This window comes from Neomonachus schauinslandi, chromosome 4 (genome assembly GCF_002201575.2).
Source record: "Neomonachus schauinslandi chromosome 4, ASM220157v2, whole genome shotgun sequence".
NCBI lineage: Eukaryota > Metazoa > Chordata > Mammalia > Carnivora > Phocidae > Neomonachus > Neomonachus schauinslandi.
In genome coordinates, this window is record NC_058406.1 from 37,107,799 (window position 1) to 37,119,674 (window position 11,876).

An 11,876-nucleotide genomic window follows, 5' to 3' on the forward strand; every position below is an offset into this window, starting at 1 on the left:
CAATTATTAACATTATGTTTGTGAAATGATTGGATGGATGTTGATATTATTTGGGGTTATCGTTAAGGATGTTTGTGTTGATCCCAGTTTAGTCATTGCCAGTAACGGAATCATGAAACTTATTGTACGTATCTCTTGTGCATATGTACGTATATTTCTATTGAAATAAGTAGTGATATTTGAAAGCACTTGAGTATCTTCTCCCAAAGTTAAAAATAAACATAGCCTACAACCCAGCAATTCTACTACTGGGCTCTACACTTTTTCTTATCTTTACTGCTATTTGGATATTTTTTATGCTGAGACTGTTCAGGTCCCTGGCTTATTTTTCTTTTGGCTTATCTGCCTTAAAAATAATTTGCATAATTAAAATTTAAAATATATGTATTCAGGAAGAGTCCTTCATTAGGTGAAGCTTTGCAAATATCTACTCCCCACCGCCTGTGGTACTGCTTTCGTCTGTTGTAGTCTCTCCAACCCCACTCTCTTTTCAATGGGTAAATTAGACTCTGGCAAGAGACATGGGACCTGTAACTTCTTTTTTAATACCTTATTTGATAGTCCTGTATTATAAAACAGAAACTTCACCATAGATTATACCATTTATATTTTCCATTTAAACATTCCATTTTTTCTAGCAAGTAGAATTCTATTTATTGGCATGCTTGAGATCCTTCACGAATCAGACCTAGCTTAACTGTTGAGTATACACAACCAAATATATATATGTTCCCCAATCCAGCAGGCTAATATATACTCCATATCTTAGCAGTATCGTTTTTTCTCTGTCTAGGATACCTAGAAAAAAAGCCTATGCCAAAACTTATTACTAACAGTTGATTGGAAGGAGGCTGCAATTATAAGCAGCAAAAGTGAAGGGGAAATTAGAAAAGGAGAAGCCTTTATCTGCTTGCTTCTTCCTATTTCCTGTATCTGATTGATCCACGATGATCTCACAAGCATTTAACACACCTTTGCATCGGAGTCATTTCACCCAGGTCCTCTGGGGAGCCCCTGGGGAATCTAGATGCCACCTCCATGATGTGGTGTTTCATCTGAATGTGCAAGTAGTGAGTGGAACCCGAAGGTCATGGACCCAGGCAGGTCAGACCCTGGCCGTGACAGCGGGGTTATGGAGGTTTGGTGAGAGTTGGCCTATTTGCCCCTGCCAAGGAGAAGGCACACAGGTGTTCCCGTTAGGAAATGAGACAACATCAGAGGCAGCAAGCAGGCTCTCTGTCTGGCAAGTGGCCTAGGCCAAGGGCAGATGGGGCCAAATGAGCACGGGGATGGGCAGAGCTGGGTTCTGCACACCTTTTATGCTCTTGTCCACCGCAGCTGCCCTTCAGAATAGTCATCTGAGGAAGGTACTGAGCCACAGTAAAAGCACAGGAAGGAAAGAGGAAAAGAGATAATCTCAGTGGGTCTGACACCTGTGGTTTGACTAAGTCATTTGGTGACACATCAAAGGGAATTCTCTCAAAAGGCAGGATTTCTAAATTGTCTCTGTTTTTTTTCCCCCATGTTACAATGATTCTTGCTGCCTGATGCCACGATTATGACTTCATTTTCGAGGTCGATGGAGCCCCCATTGTCCTCTGTACCTGGATACTTTGTGGCCATTCTTCTCTTACAGATAATAGTACTCACTTCAGGTTTGGTATCTATTCCTGTGTCACGTCTGTAAAGAAAAATAACGGGGGTGCCTGGGTGGTTCAGTTGGTAAAACTTCCAACTCCTGATTTTGGCTCAGGTCCTGATCTCATGAGTTATGGGATCACTGGGCTCTGTGCTCAGCAGGGAGTCTGCTTAAAGATTCTCTCCCTCTGCCTCCCTCCACTTGCATTTTCTCTCTCTCTCTAAAATAAATAAATCTTTTTTTAAAAAAAGAAAAAGAATGGAGGTAAATGACACTGAGGGAAATGAGAAAGCATTCTCACCGCTGATCTTCAGAGTTTACCCTTCTGTTCTAGTTGTGAGGATAGAAACGAGTGTTAAAACAACTTATGATTAAGAAATGTCATTTCAATTACTGTGTCTTTCTCAGCCCCAGCTCCATGCCCCAGCACTGCCACGATGGGCCTGAGAGAAGAGAGAGATGAATGTCTAACATCTTCCCTTGGGAATCTCATATTCTCACTGGCAAATCATAATGAATATATCCCTTATACTTAAGAGCAAACCACAATCGTTTACATGACGATATGAATTATAAGTTTAGTAGGACCTCAGATAAAGGAGTTGTTGTGAGCTTGAACCATCCACAAATTTTCCTGAGCACAGCGGGCCTTAAGTCTAATAATTCTGGTTCCTTATGGTGAGAAGGATCAACATTCTTGGCAGCGTCAGGAATGAATGTGGCATGGTTGAAAGGAACGAAAATTAAGAGGCTGGGAGGCGTGGGTCATAGTTATTTACAGCTTCAGAACAAATTGTCCGTATGTTAGTGATTTAAAATGACAACCATTCTACTATATCTCAAAACTTTGGGTCAGGAATTCTTGCCAGTGCTCAGGGGGCAATTCTTCTGTTCCACGTAACAAAGACTGAGGTACCTTGGTGTCTTCAGCTAGTGGGGTGGCCCAAAGGGCCCAAGGAGGCTTCACTCACATGTCTCATACTTTGGGGGAGTACGCTGGAAGACTGGGGTCGGCCAGGGCTGTCAACTAGATTGTCTATATATAACCTTTCTGCCGCGGTGGTCTCAAGGCAGTCAGACTTCAAATATGGCAGTTCAGAGCTTCCAGAAAGAATGTCACAAAAAATAAAATGAAACAAAAACAAACAAACAAACAGAACACACCACCACCACCACCAACAACAACAACAAAAAACAAAGAGCTGAGAAATGAAAGCTGCTCATTCCTTAAAACAGGCCCAGGAAAGTTTGCAGCCCATCTTCTGCCATATTTTACTGAGCAAAGCAATCACAGAACAGAGAGTTTTAAGAGGAGAGGGTATTCCTTCTGTTTCTGGAAGGAGCATCAAAAAAAGTCTGTGGCCGTATTTAATCCGCCAAACACAGACACTGAGAAAAGCAACTGGTATATCTGATAAGTCTCGGCCGTTGTTCAGCTCAGTGGTCCACATCCCACCTCTAGACAATGGGAGTATCCTCTGCTCCTTTGTTAAATATTTACAGAGTGTGTACTCTGTTCTGGCAATGTTTTATGCCCTGGGGATAATAAAGAGAAATTTTAAAAGGAAATAAAACAGAGACGCTGCTGTGGCAGGGCTCACATATTAGTGGGCCATGAGAGAAAATAAGGACAGGAATTAAAAATATCAGGTGGTGATACGTGTCATGAAGATAGTTCAGTATGATCCAGGGAAATGTTGAATGGGATGGTCATAAGAAGCTGAAGTCCAAGAAGTTGACATTTAAGCTGGGACCTGAGAGGTAAGGAGGAGGCAGTGATGATGGGAGGGTCTGAAGACAATAATGCTGAGGTCAGAGAGCAAAGTTCCAAAGTCGGGAAGGACTTGGCATCGAGAATCAGAAAGAGGGCTAATGGGACCAGGGCAGAGGGATCCAGGCAAAGCGTTTTCTGTGGCCTACAGACTAGATCTGTGGTCTCTGACTTCCTCTGCAGAGCAGTTGGCTGTGGGCAACTCCAGAAGTTTCCAGGTGGTCACAGTGAGCCGACAGGCCGAGCTCCGCTACCAGCTTCCCCACCACAGCGAGCAGAGGATATGGAAGCGGGCTGACCCCAAGATCACAGTCCCAACTGGTTTACTTGTAGGAGGAGAGGAGGGAACTCTCTGGACAAAGCACTCACTATGATATGAATTGCACTGTTTTCCTGAAGGACACCCTGGGAGAAGGCAAAATGACCCTCGAAATTCACAACATCAGTGTTTTTGATCAGTGCCACTGCTTGTTTAAAGAGCATAACACCCGTGAAGAGGCCACCATGGTTCTAAGGGTAGGAACAGAGGGGAGTCCTCTCCAAGTTTCCTTGGTAATGCCCCTCTGGAGCCATGACCCTGAATTCATGAATGCTGGATCGTGAGGTAATCATCTCAAGGCATTTAAGATATATGTAGCTATTTATATTTAAATTAATTTGATTAAGATTTTTGTTCCTCGATTGCACATTTCAAGTGCTCTATAACCACATGCAGTCAATAGCTACCATTCTAGACAGCACAGGTTTGGAATATTTCCATCACAGCGGAATGTTCTATTGGGCCACACCAGCCTCAAGGCTAAACACAGAGACATCCCGTCCCGCAGCAGCTCAGATTTCCAGCTGCCCAAGCAGTCCCCACCAACGCTGAACACTGCAGGCAGATGGGGTCCCAGTAGCTAAAGGCGAGCAGCCGGGGAGGAGGCTGAGATCTGCTCTCTTGCCTCACCTGGTGTCCAACTCCTGATACTGCATGTTCAAAGCAAGCCATTCATAGCAACAAATAAATGCCTGCCTTAAGAAAAAAAGAAAGATTTCAACTAAACAATCTAGAGTCGCACTGCAAGTAACTAGAAAAAGAAGAACAAACTACGCACAAAGGTGTTAGAAAAAAGGAAATAACAAAAACCAGAATGGAAATAAATAAAATGGAGACTAGGAAGATAATAGAAAAAGTCAACCAAACCAAGAGTCGGTTTTTTTTGAAAAGATAAACAAAAATTGGCAAACCTTTTGCTAGACTGAGAAAAAAGAGAGAAGACTCAAATAAATTAAATCAGTAACAAAAGAGGCAGATTTTCATCCTGATAGGACAGAAATACATGTGATTATAAAAGGTAACTATGGACAATTATACACCGACAAATTAGATAAACCAAGAAGAAATGGGTAAATTCCTAAAAACATACAACTCTTGGAGACTGAAGCAGGGAAATAGAACATATGAACAAATCACTAATAGGTAAGGACATTGCATCAATAATAAAAAATCTCCCAACAAAGAACCCCTGGACCAGATGGCTTCACTGGTGAGTTCTACCAAATATATGTAAAAAATTAATACTGATTCTTCTCAAACTCTTCCCAAGAAATCGAAGAGGAGGGAATACTTCCAAAGGCATTTTCTGAGGCCTTCATTACCCTGATACTAAAGTCAGGCAGGGCACGACAAGAACAGAAGATTATAGGCCAATATTCCTGATGAACATAAATGTAAAAATCTACAACAAAATACTAGCAAACCAAATTGCACAGCACATTAAGAGGTCCATTCACCATGATCAAGTGGGATTTACCCTTGGGATGCAAGGATGGTCCAACAAATACAAATCAATAAATATGATGCACATTTTACAAAATGAATTAAAATCATATGATCTCAATAAATGTAGAGAAAGCATTTGACAAATTCAACATCTTATGACAACAAAAGTTGAACAAATTAAGTATAGATGGAATATACCTCAACATTCTTTCATGATAAAATTCTTCAGGGACGCCTGGGTGGCTTAGTCGGTTAAGTGTGCCTTCAGCTCAGGTCACCTCAGATCCCTGCGGTCCTGGGATCGAGACCCAGGTCAGGCTCTCAGCTCGGTGGGGAGCCTGCTTCTCCCTCTGCCTCGGCCTGACACTCCACCTGCTTGTGCTCTCTGTCTCTGTCAAATAAATAAATAAAATCTTTAAAAAAATTCTTCAGAAATTAGCTATAAATGGAATATATCTTAACAAATTAGGTATAGATGAAATGCATCTCAACATAGTAAAGATCTTGAACTTAGCACACAGCTAACATCATACTCAATGGTGAAAAGCTGAAATCTCTTTTCCCCCTAAGATCAGGAGCAAAACACAGTTGTCCATTCCAACCATGCCTATTCATATAGCACTGGAAGTCCTAGCCAGAGCAACTAGGTAAAAAAAGAAATAAAAGATATCCAAATCAGAGAGGAGGAAGCAAAATATCTCTGCAAATGATGTGATCTTATATAAAGAAAACCCTAAAGATTCTACCAAAAAACCGTTAAAACTAATAAGCAAATTCAGTAAAGTTTTAGGATACAAAATCAACATATAAAAATTAGCCACGTTTTTATACATTAAAAATGAACTATCTGAAAAATAAACTATGAAAATGATCCCATTTACAACAGTATCAAAAAGAATAAAATACTTAGGAATAAATTTAACCAACGAGATGAAAGATCTGTACAAAGAAAATTGTAAAACATTGATGAAAGAAATTGAAAAAGACACAAGCAAATGGGAAGATACGCTGTATTTATGGACTGGAAGAATTAATATTGTTAAAATGTCCATACCACCCAAAGTGACTTATATATTTATTATACATTATATAAATATTAATGTAATATTAATATCACTATATTGTGTTAACACTATATATTACATAATTTATAAATATATATTATATAAAAATATATATGGTAATATTATTCAGCCTTAAAAATAGAAGGAATTCTTGGCATTTGTGACAATAGGGATGAACCAAAGGGCATTTTGCTAAGTGTAATAAGCCAGACAGAGAATGAAAAATACTGTATGGTGTCACTTGTATGTGGACCCCAAAAGAATTCAAACTCATAGAAACAGAGAATAGAACGGTGGTTGCCAGGGGCTGGGGGATAGAGGAAATGGGGAGAGGTCTGTCTGCTAAAGGTACAAACTTACAGTTGTATAATGAATGAGTTCTGAGTGTCTGACATACAGCTTGGTGACTATAGTCAATAATACTGTATACTTGAAATTTGCTAAGAGAATAGATATTAAGCATTCTCAACAAAAAAAGGGAACTATGTGAAGTGATAGATGTGTTAATTAACCTGATTGTGGAACTCATTTCACAATGTAAATATATATGAAATCATCACGTTGTATACTTTCAATATATTACAAGTTTATTTAACAATTATACCTCAAAGCTGGAAAAAAAAAAGAGTAACTCTTGCAGGTCCACAGTCCCACCAAATCTGCAGAGAAGGCAACATCATGGGCTAACACGAAGCAATTTCTGAAGTGCAAGGGACTCTGAACACTTCCTCTCCCTGCCAAGGGTTTAGGAAACACACACGCAAACCTCTCCATCCTCTGAACTCCTACTTACTTGAAGTCATGACAGTAGCAGGCGTTCACCAGGCATTTATGCCTGACTACCTCTTACAGTCTCTACCTTGCAGTCTGCACGCTTATTTTCACTGGATTAGGAGAGAGTTGGAGAGGCAGAAGCAACATTCTCAAGGTCACACAAATAGTACGATAAGGACCAGGGAATTGAGCCTCTTTTGACGGACTCCAAGTGCCTGGTTCTTTTCTCTGGCTCTGATGCTTGCTGAAACCTCCCTGGTGGGAAGGCATCTGATCTCCACCTTCCTCCGAACTAGTGAAGGTGTAGCCCTGAGCTAGGGGGCAAGCAGCTTCCAAAGCTGGTGAGTGAGGAGGGTTTGTCACAAACAGCCCTTGTTTTGCCCAACATCCATTTGCGAGATGATAATGAGCTATGGTAGACAGATGGACTGAGAGTCACTGAGATTCAGAGAGAATGTGTGGTTTCAAAGACTAGAGAAATCCAGAAAAAGACATCCACATAGAGATTTTGGATCTCAGAGACTTACAGAAAGTATTTCGAGGAGCTTCAGAATATTTCAGAGAGATAGTCATAGCATTCCAGAGAAAGTTTCCAAAAGTTCAGAGAAATACAGAAAACTGCAGATATTTGCATATTTTCAGAGTTATATCGGGACAACGACACAGACAACTGGGAAAAAGTACTAGAGCAAGATTGAGAGTAGAGAAAATGGAATCGAGATTTTTCTGCCACGCTGCCTCCCACATGCCAGGAATGTCTCTTGGGAACTTTTGACATCTTACTGCAACACGAAAAGCCCAGTGAGTCCCCAGCTATCTACGGATATTGTACGTGGAAGTTGAGTTTCAAATACAAGGTGAAAGGTGGGGGAGGGGGGAGTGAGGTAAGGGCAGTCACCTAGTGGTTTCCCGCGCCCTGGGACAGCCAGCTGGAAGAGGCCAAAATTTGTCCTATTCTTCCCCTCAGTGGCCATCTCTTGTACTGCATGTTCTGAAAAGGGCAACTTTTCCATGGCCTCAGACCCACAGGGGTCAGAACGACCTGCTCTGCAAGCCAGGGTCTTTTAAGAGAACCCACAGATGACTCTCTCCCTTCTCTGAATTCCGATATGACTGTAAATAATTATAGTTGTGCGCCTTCATCCTGCATTTGCCAGCTATCACCAACTCAGGGCAAACTATGGGCAAAGGGTTTTATAGCCTCTCCTTTCGCATTCACACCAGCCAAGCCAGGTCTCGGAAGAGGGAGCCTACAAGAGGTGAGGCCATGTGCCTAGGGTCACACAGTTAATAAGCTGGTGTCATTTGTCTTACCTCAAATCCCCTATTCCTTTCTCTGTTCCTACCTCTAAGCTCTCCAGCTCGGTCTCTTTAAAGGAAGGTCATTCTCCACTTTATTTTCTCTAGTCACAGGCCAAGCACAGGATTGGATACACAGTAGAAGCTGTGAATGCTGATGAGTACAAACTAATTGATGATTGATTGATGAGTTACTGATTGACCATTTATTGATCATTAGGGATCAGTGCCTAACCGGAGCCAGCGACTGGCTAGAAAGCCATCCCAGGACACGCCAGATGATTCTCCTCAAGCCCTACTAGGTTTGCTGAGGTCAGTGAGCTAGAGTACACCCTATTTGCTGCATGCGACAGAGGCCGTATTCTGCCCATCACATTTGCCACATTGGGATGCAGGGGAGCCAGGAGCCCAACAAAATGAGGGAACGTCCTCAGGCCATTCCTGCAGGGAAGGCAAAGGACATGCAGTGGAGTCTAGCCGAGCAGCCACCACAAGCCTGACAAGGGGCAAGTCTCTCTCTTGGCGAGCTTTCCTCTTTCCAGTTGATGGGACCTGAGTCCGACAGGTCCTCACAGGCTATCAGGCTTCTAGCTGCAGAATAATCCGGGTGGTGAGCCTGGTCTGGCATGGTGGGCTGGGAGTGCTGGCCAGGGGTCAGAGCAGTGGGAGCGGCCTGGGGAGGGAGGGGGTCCAGCAGAGCCCTCGGGAGACCTGTGCTCAACTCTTGCTCTGCCACGCACCTGCCTCTGGGCCTTGGACGAGCGACCAGAACTCTCTGAGCTTCCGTTTTCCCACCAGAAAACTGAAGGTCATAACTTGCCTTGAAAAGAGAACGAACATTTCCGGATCCCGGAGCAGCTGTGTTGCATCACCGCCCCAAATATCAGCATCCGTGTCCTTCGCCTGTGGTCTGGAGCTCAGTGCAAGTTCTCCAGCCCCATCTCCGTCCCAGAGGGACTACTCCCGAGTCTGCAATAAGCCTAAAATGGTGTGTCACGTGTCTCCCAGCTTAGTGCTCACCAGCCTCCTCCCCAGTGCTGACTGAACGCACAGCTTCTTGGGGGAATTGGGAGGAAGGAGCCCAACCACCACCCTTTCCAAGAAGCCCCGGACCAGGGTGACAAAGAGGACAGAGAACTGCCCCTGTAGCTGGTGGCTTTGGGTGTCCATCTCTGTCTTGCTGTACTCTGCCCAAGACCCTGTGGTCCTGGGAAACGTGCTGACTTCTCAGGGCCTTCGTTCCTTCCACTGTCAAGTGAGGACAATGCACCTACTCCTTATTTTATGCGGTAAAATCGAAAAATGATACTTCAGAGTAAGGACATTTAATTGGACAGAACCATTTAGGCTTTACTCGTGAGCGTCTCCTTTCCATAGGGATGGTTTCTGAACCAGCATGTCAAAGTCCTGGCTCTTATGGGTTTATATGTAGTAACGTTATCTTCATTTCTTTGTCTATTATGTAGAAATTAGAAAATGAAAAATTTGTGGCTGGCATTGTGTGGAATTAAAAAGCAGTAATAATCCAATCATTCCAAACGTATAGCTTTTCATCTTGGGGTATACATTTTAAATCAGGGCCAGTGGACGGTGATAATAAGAAAATGGTGTGCTGTTTAGGCTATAAAGTGCGGGATTCCTAGTATCCCCCAGCATCCATTCCTCTCTGTTCATGAGTAAATAAGTAATGCAGATTCTTGCTGGGGCACAGACCACCCAAAATCATGACGGCATTTCCCATCCTTCCCTGCAGCCTAGACGTGGCGACGTGACTGAGTTCTGGACAACAGGATAGTAGTGGAAGTGTTGTGTGCAGTTCTAGGAAATGTACACAGGAATGTCGAGGCAATGGCTGGACTTGGAGCAGCCATTTTAAACAATGAGATGGAAAATGGTAGGGCAACAAGATAAAAGAAGTTCGGTTCGCTTAAGAAATTTGGGACTATCTTACCAGTCTTGTTCTGTCCATCTCCAGACTTTTATGTGAAAAAAGATCTTTCTTGTTTAAGCTGCTTTTCACCTGGGTATGTGTTACAGACAAACTTAGTCCCAGCTGATGGATGTTAGTTTGCATGGTTTTGAGTTTTATACTTTATAAAGAGCTCTCAGGGGAAAGGAGGAAACTGATGCCTTATGTATTCGTTCATTTATTTGATGAAAATGTAACAGTGATGCATGGTGTACCAGGCCCTGGGCTGTGCGCTAGGGCCAGAAATGAATCCAACAAACCTGTGCCTTCCAGGAATTCACCCCTAAGAGCAGTTATAACACAACTGATGAGAGTTATAGTGGGGCACACACAGGCAGCCACGGGGTGTCACATAACCCGGAATTCAGGAGAGGGATGGTACACACACAGCTCCTCACAGCTATCACAGAGACTACATCAGACAGGCAAGAGATTAGCTGGGGGAAACAACTAGAGGACAAAAGGGAGGAAGCAGGGATAACCCGGAGGAAAGGAGGGAAGGACAGAGAGATTCTAGGCAGTTCTAAGAAGGTTTCTGCCGGCCTGGGGAGAGTCCTCCAGCCAGAGATGCCCATTCAATGAGCCACACTTCCTGCAGGAAAGGGCATGCATGGCACGCCTGGTGTCAGCCACACTCAGCCTCTGTCGCCAAGATAGGCTGGGGCCAGTGGACTTCAGGGTGAGCACAGTGTTCAATGCTGAGGGGTGGGGGGGTGGGCACGGGCACGCTGAGCACACCACTGCCAAGGCCACTTCGGCAAGGCTCGCTAGGAGTTCCGCCTCACATTTAGGTATGTGGGGGGGGGGGGGCGGTGCTGGGCCAGGCACCTGTTAGATCATTCTCACCCTTTGTATGTCAGTCAAACCCAAAACAGAAATAGTCTGGCATCTCATAGTTCAGCATCTCATTATATACACGTTATCTTATTTCATTTTCCCAACTCTCTATTTTTCCAATGTATTATTACCTCATTTTACAGATGCAAAATTTTGTGCTTAGTGGGTTAAATAATTCTTCCATCACAGTGTAGCTAGTGAGCAGCAGAACCAGGACTCAAATTCCTCCCCCATCTGTAGCTCTCCTACTTTACCAATCAGCCATCCCAATCTGGCCACAGGGACTCACGATGGAGGTTGAAATCCTGCAGGGGCTCAGCTAATGACCATGCCTCCCACAGACACTGTACTTGGCAATTTATAAAACGTCTCCAAATCCACTGTGTTAACTCAAACTCATTCTTCCAACCACTTGTGAGATAGTTACTATCTCCATTTTAGAGAAGAGAAGAGAAAAGAGGACTAAGAAAGGTGAAGGGCTTTGCCCCCACCACCCAGCTGGTGCATGTAGGCCCCTAAATGAACTTGCGCTCATCTGACTTGAGATTCTGTGTATTCATGATGACTTCACAGCGTTGCTTAGAAAAGCTACTGGTTAAGTGTATGTACACATGCACGTGTGTGCGCACGTGCCAGTCACACCTGTGCCCGAGCTGTGGCCCAACCCCAGACCTTCTCCCAAGCTCCAAACAATGCCTTGGGAAACCTGTCTGCCCAGGGAAACCCGTCTGCCCAGATGGGGACGGGCTGTCCCCACA